The sequence below is a fragment of the Mus pahari genome, chromosome 13 (assembly GCF_900095145.1).
Source record: "Mus pahari chromosome 13, PAHARI_EIJ_v1.1, whole genome shotgun sequence".
NCBI lineage: Eukaryota > Metazoa > Chordata > Mammalia > Rodentia > Muridae > Mus > Mus pahari.
Window position 1 is genome coordinate 79,082,739 of NC_034602.1, and position 17,179 is coordinate 79,099,917.

Below are 17,179 nucleotides of genomic sequence, written 5' to 3' on the forward strand. Positions count from 1 at the left end.
TTTGCAAATTGTATCTTGGGTATTCTGAGTTTCTGGGCTAATATCCACTTATCAGTGAGTGCATATCATGTGTGTTCTTTTGTGATTGGGTTACCTCACTCAAGATGATATCCTCCAGATCCATCCATTTGTCTAAGAATTTCATGAATTCATTGTTTTTAATAGCTGAGTAGTACTCCATTGTGTAAATGCACCACATTTTCTGTATCTATTCCTCTGTTGAAGGACATCTGGATTGTTTCCAGTTTCTGGCTATTATAAATAAGGCTGCTATGAACATAGTGGAGCATGTTTCATTATTACAAGTTGGAACATCTTCTGCTTATATGCCCAGGAGTGGTATTGCTGGATCTTCTGCTAGTACTATGTCCAATTTTCTGTGGAACCACCAAACTGATTTCCAGAGTGGTTGTACAAGCTTGCAATCCTACCAGCAATGGAGGAGTGTTCCTCTTTGTTCACATCCTCACCAGCATCTGCTGTCACCTGAGTTTTTGATTTTAGCCATTCTGACTGGTGTGAGGTGGAATCTCAGGGTTGTTTTGATTTGCATTTCCCTGATGATTAAGGATGTTGAACATTTTTTAGGTGCTTCTCAGCCATTCTGTATTCCTCAGTTGAGAATTCTTTGTTTAGCTCTGTACCCCAGTTTTTAATAGGGTTATTTGGTTTTCTGGAGTTCAACTTCTTGAGCTCTTTATATATATTGAATATTAGCCCCCTATCGGATTTAGGATTGGTAAATCTCTTTTCCCAATCTGTTGGTTGGCGTTTTGTCTTTTGCCTTACAGAAGCTTTGCAATTTTATGAGGTCCCATTTGTTGCTTCTTGATCTTACAGCACAAGCCATTGGTGTTCTTATGTAGTTCTTATGTATTTGTTTTTTCCTTAAGTAGTTCTATGTTCAGGTTTTTTTTTCCTATTTAGCTTAAGGCTTCCAACTGCTATTGCTTTTGGAGGGGTTTCTATGTAGAACTCAAGCAGAACTATAAAGAGAGATAATAGAATATTTGAAATTTCTCTATTCGTTTATTTTTGAGACATGATCACATATCTGCTAGACTGGCTTCAAACCCCCTATGTAGCTTCGGATGATCCTAAAGTGCTGATCCTCTTGGCTCTACTTCTTGTGTGCTGTGGGGGGGGGGGGTGATGGAGGCACATCACAAGGCTGTTTCCATGGTGCTGGGATTTCCTCTCATGGCTCTGCGCATGCTAAGCTTACTAACTGAGAGATACAATCCCACATCACTTATTTTGAGAGTCAAGCAGGAGGAAGTTTGTAGAAGAAGCAACATAGCAAAAATGTTGACAATTCTGAATTTGATACATATACTTTATTTCATGCTCTGCTGATGTGTGAACTTGAAACTCTTCAATAAAGAAGAGACTGGTACCACCGGAAGAAAGCTTGTTATAAAAACTTTGAAATCTAAGCTTCATAGATAAATTAAACAAACAAAGAAACAAACAACAACACAACATTTTCTGAATTATTTACCTCCCCTAAATGTATCAAGAAGCAAGCTGTTAAATTTAGATTAATGAGTTTCCTTCTCACTGTGAAATGTAACAGCTTTGTGGCTAAAGAGCACTACCAGCTTTTCTCAAGGAGAAGTTGGACTTGAAGAAATAAAGAAAGCTTGAATCTGCGTCCCGTATCCCCTGGAAACTGAAGAGGGGAGAGCTAGAAGGCACTTATTCTCCGTCCTGACTGCCCCCTCTAGGCTAAAGTCTTGGAGGGGAGAAGTGAGCAGACATGGCTACATGAAAATGTATTTTAATGCTATGTCAATAAGTAATATGCATACATGGTAATCATTCCAATCAAACAAAATGGTTTACCAAATAAGTTAGCCATCTTCTGACCTAGAACTCTTGGGTCCTATCTGGTCAGCACATTTGGGAAGAAAGAAATGGAGGAACGGGGGAGAGGTGTGTGTATAGGGGTGGGTTGGCACATCCCTTGGTGTGGAGGGTATTATCCAAGTCCATTAACCACTCTAAGGAGAGCTCTAGTTCTGGCATGTCTCAGAATAGGTGGCACAATGTGAATGAGCTGAGACATTTGTACTTCCAACTATTCCTTAGGATAACTGATAACAGATGACCATAGCTCTTTACCAATTGAAACTCAGGACTGGTGCTCACCTAGAAGTAAGCTCATGTGTCCTCCTCCCACCCTCCCTAGACCCCGAGAGCACATGAACCCTGTCCTCTCACACTGCAGCATGCTATGTAGAAGGCAGTTCCTGCAGTAGCACTGAGTGGAGCTCGCCCAAGAAAATGAAACAAAACAGAAATACACAGAGTTCTCAAACAGACTCTCCACAGCAGAAGAAAGAAATATTATATTTCAAAAGTTAATTTTTATCCCTCTCTTTACCACTCAGGGAAGAGAAGACACATGACTAACTATGGGTGGGAAAGGACCGTTTTTTTAACCATGTATCCAAGTGTAGTGAGAATACATTTTTTTTTTTTTTGAGACAGGGTTTCTCTGTATAGCCCCGGCTTGTAGACCAGGTTGGCCTCGAACTCAGAAATCTACCTGCCTCTGCCTCCCGAGTGCTGGGATTAAAGGCATGTGCCACCATGCCCAGCTCGAGAGTACATTTTTAATGTTACCCCAGCAATGCATGTATTCTGTCATTAGTACAAACAATACAGATTAGTTTCCAAAATCAGTAAGCCATTGTGTAATGGGCATCTTTTGAGTTACATCGTAACAACTAAGAGACTACTATTCTTTTTAATGATTGCATTCTCAGTCTTTCTAGGGTTAGATGTCCCCATGTAATGACTTTCTGGATAGTGGTCTGGGTAAGAATGATGACAAGTTCCTTCTCTGAGTTCATTCCTTAAAAGAAAAAGCCCACTTCCCCCTGACTTTGAATGATCAATCTGTAGTACAGCAAATGCACAAAAAATCATGGCCGTTTAGTGTCACTATCCAGTTTTGTGTCTGGGATCCAATGTTATAAGCTATAGTTTAAAAATTATGTTGTTAGCAAGTGTGTGTGTGTGTGTGTGTGTGTGTGTGCAAGCACATGCACACGTGCCTGTGTGTATGATGTGTGTGATTGCACGTGACACCAGTGTAGAGGTCAGGGGACAACTTTGTTCCTTTATTTCTCTTATCTCGATATTACATGGGTTATAGGAGTTGAATTCAGATAATCAGGTTCACATTGTTGGGTGGCAAGCTCCTTTTCCCATGAAACTATCTACTTGGCCCTGTGTCACACCTGTAGATGCTGGATGGGACCCAGCTTTGAAAGCATGTCAATGTTACTTAGCTCATGACTGGATATACTTAAGAAAAGATCACACACACACACACACACACACACACACACACACACACACTCCTATAATTCAGCTAGTTGGAAAGCTAAGGCACGAGGAGGCCAATCTGGGGAACCTAGTGAGCACTTGTTTGTTTGCTTTTGTTTTTAAAGGAAAGAAAACCAAACAAACGATAAAAAAAATCCCCCAAAGAAGACATTGAGATATGCTGAGAGTTAAGCCAGGCCTGGTGGCGCAGGCCTTTAATCCCAGCACTCGGGAGGCAGAGGCAGGCGGATTTCTGAGTTCGAGGCCAGCCTGGTCTACCAAGTGAGTTCCAGGACAGCCAGGGCTGTACAGAGAAACCCTGTCTCGAAAAACCAAAAAAAAAAAAAAAAACAAAGATATGCTGAGAGTCTAGTTCCCAGCATCCCAGAAGATAACCTAATTTAGAAACAGGGTACTCTCGGGTTTAACCCAATTTGGAGAAGGTCATTAGGGTGGACCTTAGCCCATTTTTACTGTTCCCTTCATAGGAGGGAGATACGCTCCAATGGAAGATGATGGGGGGCAGGGAGGATACCACGTGAGAAGAAAGGCTGGAGTAATCTATCTACGAGTACAGAAACATTCAGTGCCACCAGTGGCAAGACGCCAATGGAACGTATCTTTCCTGAACCCCCCCCCCCCCCAGAGACAGGATGGCCATACCGCCACATTGACTTTAGAGTCTGACTTTCCCAAACAGAAAGAATAGATGTTAATTTTAAATGATCCAGTTGTCAGTGTTCTTCTGTCTCACACCTAGCACACTACTACATGGAAACAAAAATGCAATCAGTAAATACATTTTACAGCATTTATAGCTTAAGATATCATCATCAAGGGGAGGAATCTGTACCTATGAAGACAGAGATGAAAAAAAGGTGAATAACTGAAGGATTATGGGAAGTTAAGACACCAGTTAGTTCTTCACATATTCCTTCCTCTCTACACTCCAAAGTTAACTACCCTTCCCTTATGTCTACAGGAAACTGCAGATTTATTTAGTAGTTATTGAATCAGGAACTCTGGATGCAAGAGGAAGCAAGGATGATAAAGCATATTAGAAATTAGGAAAGTAAGTAAAAGTATTTAAATTTATTATTTATACATTTATGTATGTCTCTATTTATTTGAGACCGACAGTACTGGTAGCCCAAGCTATCCTGAAACTCCCTATGAAGCTCAGGCCGGCTTCAAACCCGAAATCTGCTTGCTTCTGCTTCCTAGGTGCTTAGATTACAGATACATGCCGCCATGTCCAGTGCAGATACAATTATTTTGAAGTTTCCTACCCAACTGGGACAACAGAATATTAGAACTAGCCTTTTAAACAGAATTATACACAGTCAGAGTTGCTGTGTTCTGAATATTAGAAAGATGCAAATACAAAAAGTTCATTTTCCCAAGTGTTGGTATTTATAGCAACTTCAAATGTCTACACGAAAAAGAATTTCCTAGTTCTGTATAAAAATAAACTATTCTGACCATAGAAATTAATTTATTTAGTGTACCTCTAATTTTCTATTTGGACATATCACATTATATTAACTATGTACATGTTTTAGAGTTACTGATACATGTAAATGGAATATGTATGTGTATATATGTATGTGTGTATGTGTGTATGTGTGTATATGTATGTGTGTGTATGTGTGTATATGTATATGCGTATGCATGTATATGTATGTGTGTGTATATGGATGTGTATGTGTGGATGTGTGTATATGTATGTGTGTATATGTGTATATATGTATGTGTATATATGTGTATATATGTATGTGTGTATGTGTGTGTGTGTGTATGTATGTGTGTAAATGCACATTTATAAGGCACCAATAGAGCTCAGGCTGTGGATATTTAAAAGAATTAAATAAAATATTACTAATGTTTGTGGGTACCCTGGGGTTCCATTGATATAACTTGAGAAATACTGTTCCAGATCCTGTGAGTTAGGGGGATGAAGTAGGCCCTAGAGAGCCACAGCACACCTTAGAGGAATTGTTCAATGGAATGCATAAGCATAAAGCTCATCGGGCAGTATATAACTTTGGTAAAATGATTATTTCTGCAACCAGTATATTTCCACTTTGTTTCTCTTGTTCTGCTAATGTTTTGTCGACCATCCTTCAGTCCCTGTAATAATGAGAAATGTCACGCAGAAAGATTGAAGCTTAATGCTGGATTTCAAAGGTTCAAAGATAGGAACAGTTTCTTGGGGTGGTGGAGAGGCTTCTCATTGCAGTCATTCCCTATAACTAGTATTACTCAAGACTGGTCAGAGAGTGGACCAAATCCAGGGGCAGTATGTTTCAGAAGACCTGGTTGCAAAGTCTTATGCAGTAATTTGTTTTTAAAGATTTTATGAATGCAGCATCCCTACCATTCCTAGAAGACACTGTCTCACGGCAGGCATCCTGGCCCTCTGGCGCTTACAACCTTTCTGTCCCCATTCTCTAGGATGTTTCCTGAGATGTGAGAGTCACACTGAAGTTGGACTGGGCACTCCATAGTCTGCAATCTCTGCACTTGAACTAGATGTGCATCTCTTACACACATTATGGAAAAGCCTCGGTCCATAGATGGAGCAACCTTCATCTGCTATACACTGAAGCTTCTTTAATATCCTTATCTGTGGGTATAAGGATAAGTGTTTAGAATGCACTTAGAAAATACATTTATTTAGGAAAATGGTGGTAGAGTGGTCTCCTCTCATGTCTATCGAGGTCATATGACACATAAAGTATTTCCTTTTTCTCCATATAGAGAGAAATATTTTCTTGAGTTGGCACACTCTGGAGAGCATTTAGGCAGGTGGAAGCTCATTTTTAAATTGATTGGATCATTCACAGTGTGGGATTCTGTTGAAGAATGTGCTTTACTAAAGCTTGTTCTGCTACTCTACTGACATCCCGAGGAATACGGGAGGCTAGGATGGTTTTCTCCAGGTAATGATATCATGAGTTTGGAGCATATTCGTCAGAGTAACTTTGGAATGGCAAATACTTCTGATTATTTTCCCCCTTCCCGTGAAGTGAGAGATTTCCAAATCCCATTGGAGAGAAAAGCTAGGAGAAAGGAACGATCAAAGAAATTCTCTCCATGAAAGGAGAGTCATACCAGAGATGCGTGGTCAGTAGCTCTTGTGCTGGTGATAAATTCCAGAGGGCTTTTTGAAATGAGAGAAATATGGAAACCGTATTGGAAACGACATGGACAAGGTTGACAAGAGTGGACAAAAAGCAGAAAGAAGGGTGACTTGCTGCTCTCCTGGGGTGGTGTTGGCAAGTTTTAATTTGGTGTTAAGTGACCTCTAGCCTCTAAGTGGTTAGTATTTTTGTGGCCAGAGTCAACAAGTTTTCGAGAACTGGTGAGGTTCGTAGAAGAACACAGACTAGATAAACATGTGTGGGTGGGTTCTCCAGGATAAGACATGTTGTGAGTGTTCTAGGTGAGTTTTCCATGTGACATTGGACTTTCTGATAAACTCTTGCCAAAGGGACCATTACCTTCCAACATGGTTTGGGCCATTGTGCCCGAGATCTGCTCAGAACACCGTGTTCTTATCTCAAGGCAGTATCATCATGATGACTTAACGCTGCACAGAGTGATGGCAGTGGCCAGGACTTCACTTCTGATTCGGGGCTAACACAAAGGATGATTAGGACTTAACTTACCAAACTTGCCAAATACAGACGGGCCTATTCTTTTGCTCGAGAGTATTTTTAGTCTTTATTTTAATGTGGTTCCATATTCCTCAGGATCCTATCCTATCACAGGCTATCTGATCTAGGAGTGTGAAGGATCCTTTGAGGACACCTGAATTCCTGTGTAGCTGTCCATGCCGTAGTGACCTCTGCACTTAAGCCCAGTGTGAAGCTTTGCAGGGACCACATTTGGACGTTGTCACATTTCATAGCAACTGAGCCAAATCCACCAAAGTTGTAAAACTCCTCCTTAAGGCCCATCTGCTGGCCCATGAGCTTACTGTATGTGCCTCTTATTCGTTTGTTTAGGATGTGATTGAACTGTTAAGATTCATTTTCAGGGCTGAGGAGATGATCAGCAAATACTTGCTTTACGCAAACACAAGGATCTGACTTTGACTCCCCCCTAGAACTCATGTCAAAAAAACCAAAACAAAACAAAACGGTGTGGTGGCTAGAGTGTGAACTCTTTATCCCAGAACTGGGGAGACAGAGCTGCTGGCTAGCCTACCTACTTGGTGATCTCCAGTCTAGTGAGAGACTCTCTCAAAAGAAAAGATGAAGAGGTGTATGCTACCAGAGGGATGGCACTCAAGGTTGTCTTCTGGCTTCCACATACGCCCTCTCTGTCTCTGTTTCACTGTCTTCCTTTGTTTCTTTTTCTCTTACATGTACCTGTACATACAAACAAACATGCATATAACACGCCCCCCCCCCCACACACACAGACAGAAGATTCAATGCTATAGTGTGGATGGACGTGAGGGAATGATAGATTTAGAGGGTCCTTGGGCTAGATGAATGTAAGGGACTACGCCGGTGAGACACCGCTAGTTTAAGAGCTCTGTGTAACACTGTGCAATTGCGGTCCTTTCTGCTCTACAGAGGGTCTTGCCATTTTGGTCCAGATGGGTACTTTTTGGGACCATTTTCAAGAGTTTCTAGTGAGAGGCAGTGACAACTATGTTTGGCTTTCCCTTCAGTCTATCCGAATCCCAACCTCTTGCTTTCCATTTAGTGGCTGCTAGGTCTGAGTGACGTTAAGGATGCAGTCATCTTATCCTCATGCCTCATGACCTCCTCCTCTCCTTCACCTCAAAATGCTTTCCATTTTATTTTCGAGGAGAATGTAGTGTCCCTTATTTAAAGTCACAATCTCACATTTAAGATTTGGAAAAGTAGACAAACAAAAGGCCAGTCCAGAGTGAGACCATTCCCTTCCTGCCCTTGGTAGGCATGTGAATGAGATGAAACAGTAGAGTCTTCCTGAGCCCAAACTGCCAAGATGATAGTGCCACTTGGACACTCTATGGTGACGGGTAGATAGTAACATTTCTGTCTTTTTGCATTTCTTCTATAAAAATTAAAAATTTCCTTAAACCATTGAATAGAGAGATAAATATGTGTCTATTTTCATGCCTATATCTATTTATTTTGCCTCTTCCTTCCCCCTAAATTGGCTGGATCCTGGGACATCTGCTGCTGAAACCCACATGCTCCCCACCCATGGTCTTCTGTCTCTGCCTTTAGGGCGTGAACTTGGCAGATCATTCTATTGTCCTCATTGGTCTCCTGCTGTCTAGATCTTTACCTTCATCTAGCTCGAGAACAGTCTAAATCAATCATTCCTCTTGTTTGCCAATGCATGGATGGTTCACAGCCTTTCTGTGCCATACCATACCTATTTCTTCTTCCTAACCCCTTTCTGCTGATTCTTCTCCTCCTCCTCTTCCTCCTTCCCCTCCCCCCTCCCTCCTTCCCCTCTCTCTGTCTCTCTCTTCCCTTCCCTTCTTCCCTTCCCTTCCTTCCCTCCCTCCCTCCCTCCCTCTTTCTTTCTTTCTTTCTTTCTTTCTTTCTTTCTTTCTTTCTTTCTTTCTTTCTTTCTTTCTTTTTCTTTTTTCTCCTTCTTTCCTCCCCTCCTCTTCCTGCTTCTTTGGAGATCTTGCCCTAACAAAAGCTTGGCTCTCTTGGTCATGATGACTGCTTATTAAACACCAATTATGTAAACTTCTTTCTTTTGACATTTTGTGTTCCTTCTTTGTTGGCTTTTCACTGGTTTAGAAAAGGTTTCATTTGTCATACGACAATGGGTGAACGATTCACATTTTGAGGACTTGGGTTTTTAAGAATTGAATACAGGGGGCTGGTGAGATGGCTCAGTGGGTAAGAGCACCCGACTGCTCTTCCGAAGGTCCAGAGTTCAAATCCCAGCAACCACATGGTGGCTCATAACCATCCGTAACAAGATCTGATGCCCTCTTCTGGAGCGTCTGAAGACAGCTACAGTGTATTTACATATAATATATAAATAAATAAATCTTTAAAAAAAAAAAAAAAAAAAAAAAGAATTGAATACAGTGCCTAGTATATTATAAGAGTTTGACATTTATTTGACAGGAAATGGTGTATTTATTATTATTATTATTATTATTAATTTGAGAAAGGATTTTGGATGTAACCCTGATTGCCCTGATACCAGCCGTGTAGATCATACTGTAGACCCTGTTCTTGGACTTCTTGCAATCTCTCTGACATTGTACATTTTCGGGTGGAAGAAGTATAACAAAGCAAAATGAAACAAAAAGCAAAAATACTACCAAGTTTACTTTGTGTTGGCCAACTGCTCCCAGGCATGGGGCCTCTCCTGAAGTATGGTTAATATACCTAGTGAGTATAAATATATATGGTAACAAATATATGAGGTATTCTGGAAAGAAATTTTGGGGTACTATTCAGAGTACTTGTCATTTGATGTATGTGTACTTAATATATTACTATAACAAAATGAAAGAGAGAAAAAGAGGGTGAGGGGAAAATGTACAAAGCAATCAAAATAATTAAAACTAAAATGGCTGACTTGAAGGAGCAAAGAGCTCCTTGGTCAGGAGATAAAATGATTGTGCTGAGAGTTTGGAACACTCAATCCCACATGTGTTGTCTTCATCTACCCTGTCTCCTAAAGGCTCAGAGAACTACATGAAGAGAAAGAGGATTGCAAGAGCCAGAGTGGGTGAAGGGGCCCAAGCAACAGGACTAATGTACATATGTGTTCAGAGACTGTGGCAGCACACAGAGAGCTCTCGCGGATTGAGGCCAGATGGGGTCCCAGCACCGAGAAGAGGGAGCGGAGTGGACACACCGCTCACCAAGAAGTACACACAACTGGTACTCATTGGGGAAAAAAGAAAAGAAAAGAAATGAAATGAAATGAAAAGAAAAGAAAAGAAAAGAAAAGAAAAAAAAGAAAAAAAAAAAGAATCAGTTTCCTCCAGTGGCATCTCACTGGGTAAATTAAGCACACTTCTGGGCAGGCCCGATACGAGGAGTAGTTGGTCAACATAAGGCAAACTCAATGATATTTCTGTAGACGTTTTGTCTTACTTTTAGGCAAGTTTTGTGTTATTATTTTTCTGCTTGTTTATTTTGATTTCTCTTTTTGTGGTTTTATGTGTGTGTGTGTGTGTGTTTCTTGGTTTAGTTTTGTTATTTTGTTTTAAAGAGAGATAGAGAAAACCATAAACTTGGGTGGGTAGGAAATGAGATAGGAAACGATCTGGGAGGACTTGGGGTAGGGAAAAAAATCATGATCAAAATATATTGTGTGAAGATTTTATTTTTCAATTAAAGAAAAACGTTGCCAGCGAGTAAGACAATGCTCATTTTCATGATTCATGAAGAAGATGGGCAACATGAGTCATGTCATTTCACAGAGATCAACATAGACGCTAACCACATGTCGTTGACCATGTCCGTTCATAGGCATGTAGAATGCAGCAAATTCTTCCCTGCTGGGCCTGAGCCCTGAGCCTTGTGATAGGGCTCCTCTGCAATGATCCGCTCCCCCTCAGCTGAGGGTCTTGATGAAGACATGAGGAGCATGTGCCCACCGGCCTGTGGGTCTAACAGACTTTTACTTAGGAAGGGACTCAGTACCAAGCTCTAAGTTAATCCGCTGGTGCCTTGCAGGGAAAGGAAGACCTCAGAGCCTCATCTCTCACTATTGTGCTACTTTCTCAGTTGGCATTCTGCACATTCTGCAACCCATCACCAGAACAGCAGGGATTCATGACACTCTGCAGAAAGGCTCTATTTTCCACTTGTCCCTTCGTTGATGTGACAAAAAAGATTTCATTAAAGCTGTCATTGCTCTGTTAGGTTCTAGGGCTGTTGAACACATAGAAGTTAGAAACTCAACAGGACCAATGAAAGTGAGGGTCTTTGGGGACCTGGAGAGTGCATGCGCCATAGATTAACATTCCTCACTCTTCTGTTTCCTCTTCCTCCTCTTTCTCCTCCTGCCCCTCCTCCTCTACCCCTTCCATGATTTCTCCTCCTCTGGAATTCCATTTGCCTCTGTTTCTCTGGTGCTGGTATTAAGGGTTTATGTTACACAGCACAGCCCCAGATTAAAATTCTTCAAAAACATTTACACAGCTACATGTGCTATTGGGCAGTGTTTCAATATTGACGTTACAGGAAGGGTCTTCTGAATTCCCTTCCCCCCCTTGTCTTACATCAGATCGTTTGGCTTATAGCAGATCTTATTTCTGGTGGGGTACATCTGATCTTTTATGGCACATCTGTTTGTGATTCAGTTAGGTTAGGAAACTGAAATGTGACAATATTAATCTACCGGAACTGTCACTATTACTGGCTACACTACTACCCGGGTACTTTGAAAAAGGCTCTTTTCACGTGGTTACTATTGTTTTATTGTGAGTCTCTTGTGAGAATTGTAGCCTAGTCTGAAGCAGGAAAATAACCTAGAGCAAAAAGTAAATCGGTGCATTTAATTTGGAATTTAATATGGCTGCTGGTTTCCTCTGTGATATGTCCAGAATCTTTATTCCAAGATAATACTGATCACATAATAGTGTTTTATTATTTTGAAGACCACCATCAATGTTTATGGATAATTAATTTAATTCATTCAACTAAGTGATATAAACTTTCTCTACTACAAAATCGTGTCACTTTAACTTATAAGTTGATTTTGCTGGGTGGTGGTGACACATGCCTTTAACTGCAGCACTCTAGAGTCAGAGGCAGGTGGATCCCTGTGAGTTCAAGGCCAGCCTGGTCTACGAAGTGAGTTCTAAGACAATCAAGGGAGGCCACACAGAGAAACCATGTCTCAAAAAAAAAAACAACAAAAAAAAACCAATCAAAAAAATTTAAGAAGAAGAAGAAATTGATTTTTTTTGCTGAACAGGATGGTACATGCCTTTAATGTTGGCATTAAGAAGGCAAAGGAAGATCCCTGAGGGTTTAAGGTCAACCTGATCTGCCTAGGGAGTTAGAGGCCAGCCCGGGGTCCTGGCATGAAGGCCTGTCTCAAACAATGAAACAAACAAAAAACCTGTAATATCTTAAAAAATAAAAATAAACCTTTCTTGAGGAACACTCCTCCATTGCTGGTGGAATTGCAAGCTTGTACAACTCTGGAAATCACTCTGGCAGTTCCTCAGAAAATTGGACATAGTACTACAGGAGGATCCAGCAATACCTCTTCTGGGCATATACCCAGAAGATCTTCCAACTGGTAATAAGGACACATGCTCCACTATGTTCATAGCAGCCTTATTTATAATAGCCAGAAGCTGGAAAGAACCCAGACGTCCCTCAATAGAGGAATGGATACAGAAACTGTGGTACATTTACACAATGGAGTACTACTCAGATATTAAAAACAATGAATTTATGAAATTCCTGGGCAAATGGATGTATCTGGAGGATATCATCCTTAGTGAGGTAACCCAATCACAAAAGAAGTCACTAGATATGCACTCACTGATAAGTAGGTATTAGCCCAGAAACTTAGAATACCCAAGATACATTTTGCAAAACACAAGAAAACCAAGAAGGATGACCATCGTGTGGATACTTCATTCCTCCTTAGAATAAGGAACAAAATACTCATGAAAGGATATAGATACAGAGACAAAATTTAGAGCTAAGATGAAAGGATGGACTATCCAGAGACTACCCCATCCGGGGATCCATCCCATCATCAGCCACCAAACCCAGATACTAATGCACATGCCAGAAAGATTCTACTGAAGGGACCCTGATATAGTGGCCTCTTGTTAGGCTATGCCAGTGCCTGGCAAACACAGAAGTGGATGCTCACAGTCAGCTATTGGAGGGAACACAGGGTCCCCAATGGAGGAGCTAGAGAAAGTACCTAAGGAGCTGGAGGGGTCTGCAACCCTGTAGGTGGAACAACAATATGAACTAACCAGTACCCCCTGAGCTCGAGTCTCTAGCTGCATATGTAGCAGAAGATGGCCTAATTGGCCATCATTGGGAAGAGAGCCCCCTTGGTCTTGCAAACTTTATATGACCCAGCACAGGGGAAGGCCAGGGCCAAGTAGTGGGAGTGGGTGGGTAGGGGAGCAGGGGCGGGGTGGGGGTACAGGGAACTTTCGGGATAGCATTTGAAATGTAAATAAAGAAAATAATAATAATAAAAATGAAAAAAATAAACCTTTCTTATATTAATATAATTCAATAGAGAACTAAATTACGGTATGAGAAAACTGTTTAGAAAAATTTCTGGATTTCAATAAGGGTCTTGTCAAACAAAGAAACAGAAGTGTGTGCTATTTAATTTCATGTCTTAACATTAATTTTAAAAAGTTCTAACTCAGGATCATATAGGATCATTCTCCTGAAGACGAAAACAGAAAGGTTGAGTGAGGTGTCTTTTGTATGAAATGGAGTGACAGAGAAGAGTGGAGACAGCAGATTTTTACTACCTGACTGGGTTCTTCCACTCAGTCCCTCACTTGTGAAATCTTCCATTTCGGAACACACCATCCATTAAACAGCAGGTGTGTATGTCCAAGGGTTTGTTTAACTTAAAGAGATAACAACATCTTACAAGGTTTCTAAACAAAAATGGCTGGTACAAAGTTCTGTGACCAGTGGCGTGTCAACTGAAGCAATCAGCCCAGGTCCGGTGGGGCTCTCTGTTAAAATGTCACTATGCGTGGGCTTCAGGATTTGCTGAGGGCGGCAACGATAACCTTGACTCTCAGGAGCACGAATGCATTTGTCCCAGACCCACATTCCACGTTTAATCAGCACTGTTTACTTGGAAGTTTAGGTAATGAAATTCCACCTCAGGTTACTCTGGTTCGTAAAGATGGATGCGTTGTCTTGTGTCTGCTTTCCTTGATGCTCCACTAAAACGTTTTTATTCTTAGAGCTTACTTTGATTCCGTGTATTCGACTCGTTGTAACATAGCTTAAAACCGTCGGTCGGGATTGTCAGTGGTCTTTTAAACAGCAGGCGTTGGTTTGTGACTTGATCGCTTAACGTGAGCTTAGGCCTCCTCTTGGCTAATTTCTAAGTTGCTGGAATCGAAAAAGACCTTAGTGTTATCGTGTAAACTAGATGCTTCATCACTAATTAGCTGTCGAAGAATTATGCTTCCAAGAAAGCTTCAAAGACAGTGAGCTGAGGCTGACCACATCGCAGCTCATTCAACATCTGTCTGCTGGGCAAGAACACGCTCGAGAAGCATCTTCAGTCCCCCAGCGATGAGACCTTACGTTTCTTCTATGGATTCTGAAAGACTGATTTGCGTTTCCACTTTATAATGTGCCACCAAATCCCAGTCATTATCATCTCTGATTTCACCCTTTCACATACCATAAGAATAAAATTTGATTTGGCATCTGTGCTCAGCCTAGGCATTTTTGGATATATGGCCAGTAGTTGGCAGATCTTTGTGCTTGTCCACGGACTGTCTAAGTGTGTTTTCTTTCAAAAAAAATTTTTTCACAATATCATGAACACTAGTCATATTCTCTCCCATTAGCCTCTGCTGTCCCTGCTCCCTCCTACTGTATTTTAAATGCTCACCAGGTCAGTGGGAGGCCATGAGACCTTAATCATAAGCAAGCATGTGTTCATTCTGCTTCTACCACTCAAGAATTTTTTTTGTTTGTTTGTTTTTTTGAGACAGGGTTTCTCTGTGTAGCCCTGGCTGTCCTGGAACTCACTTTGTAGACCAGGCTGGCCTCAAACTCAGAAATCTGCCTGCCTCTGCCTCCGGAGTACTGAGATTAAAGGCGTGCACCACCACGTCCGGCTCAAGAATATTTTGATTTTGGAGACATTTCTTCTTTTTGAGCTTTTCTCATCCAGTGCTGTTAAAAGAATTTTGTTCAGCCGGTCATTTTGTGATATGCCATAGGACATCATTACAGTCCTTACCTTATAAGATCTTGAAATAAAAGACTAGCCAATAGCTATTTAATTCAATCATGAATATCACATTTTGAACAAAAATTAATGCTCATATTCAAACATGATTGCTTTTCCCTTTGTGAACTTCAAGGGGAAGCTTTAAACTTATAACATTAAGTCATATCTAACTGTGTGGGTGTTTTGTCTGCATGTGTGTCTGTGCACCATATTCTTGTCCAGTGCTGCAGGGGGGTGGCAGTAGGTATTAGATCCCTGGGACTGAAGTTATGACAGTTATGAGCCAGCACCTAAGTGCTGGGAATCGAACCCATGACCTCTGGAAGACCAGCCAGTGCTCTTAACCACAAAGCTATATATCTAGCCCCTATTAAGTCATGTCTAATTAAGCTCCCCCGCCCATGTATTTGAGATGAAACTCAAAGCCTTCTGTATACTAGGCGTGTGCTTTACCCCTGAGCTATATCTCATCCTCAAACATACATTTAACTAAAGATAGTGTTGAAGAGTAAAACTAAATAAAACCCAACGTGCGTTGGAAAGGTCAAGTGGTGATCACACACCATTTCTCTGTGAACTCAGTAAACTGACCCATAAAATTCTAGGGTAATCTGGTTGTCCATTAAATGTATTTATTTTGTTATAAGGAGAGGAAAAGGAAGACATTTCATTGTTATTCTAGGAGGAACTTTTAAAAAAATTATATTAACTCAACAAACATTGTCACTCATTTAACAAATACTCATTAAATACCTACTGCTTTACTCACTGGGGCAGAGTGAGAATCTATATGAGGAAAGTATTAACCCTGCAGTAAAGACCCTGCAGTCTTGCACAAGGACTATCTGAGTATTAAGAATGAGAAGCTGGGCACATTGAAGACCTTTGACAAGCAGGACAGACATTTAGACTGGAATAATAATGTCCAAGAATTTTAAGTATTTTTGAGATTCATTTTTTTTTCAAACACAATAAGACAATCTTAGCACTCAGCGGCCTTTTTTGGTTATCCTATTTTCCAACGACACAAAGCCAATCAAACTGAATGTGAAGTGTTTGTCTCCTTTCCTGATGTACCTCTGACACGATGTTCAGCCTGACCTCTAGTTCTTGGTTAATATGCAAGGAGGCTGAAACAATCAGTGTTTGCCATAAGGGTGGAGAGGGTGACACAGCAGCATGCATGGTGTGGAGTGCTGACTTTGAAGCCCCATTGCCAAGGTTTATACCCAGCCCCACTACTTGCTAGTCATGACCCTCAAATTAACTACAGCACTTCATCCAGCACTTGAGGCTCCTCTAGGTTAAATGTACGTAATAAAATAATAGTCTCACTTTGATGGTAAGGATCACGTGTGCCTATGCATATAGTGCTTAGAAAAGGTCACAGTATATGCCTTATGGGTATCTCTTTTTTTCTTTTGAGAGTGATGGGTCTTTTCACTCACCATATCCGACTCAGTTCCACTTCTAAGGAACTGAATAGTGTTTAGATGCTAGGGAAAATACTCATAATAGTTTATAGAAATAGAAAGTAGAGAAAAGGCTGGATGAGTCATCAGGCCCAGGATCCTCCTTTGATCAAGGAGAAAATTAAGACCTCAGAAAGTTATTTATATGTGTGTGTAGACCTATATGTATATATGTGTGTGTGTGTGTGTGTGTGTTTGTATACATATATACATATATATGTATATAGTGTTTTTGATCACATATGGAATTGTCATAATGGAACCCATTGTTATGTCTAATTAATGTGCTAACAAAAGCATAGTAAGTAGAAACTTAACTGAAAGTGAGACTCTAAGATGCAGCTTCCACGATGTCAGTAATGACAGGGTGCTACGCAGATCCTTTGTAGGTACTCTGTGTTCCTCTAAGCAGTCCTCCATCATGCTTTGCACACAAACCAAATCACTCAGTGTCT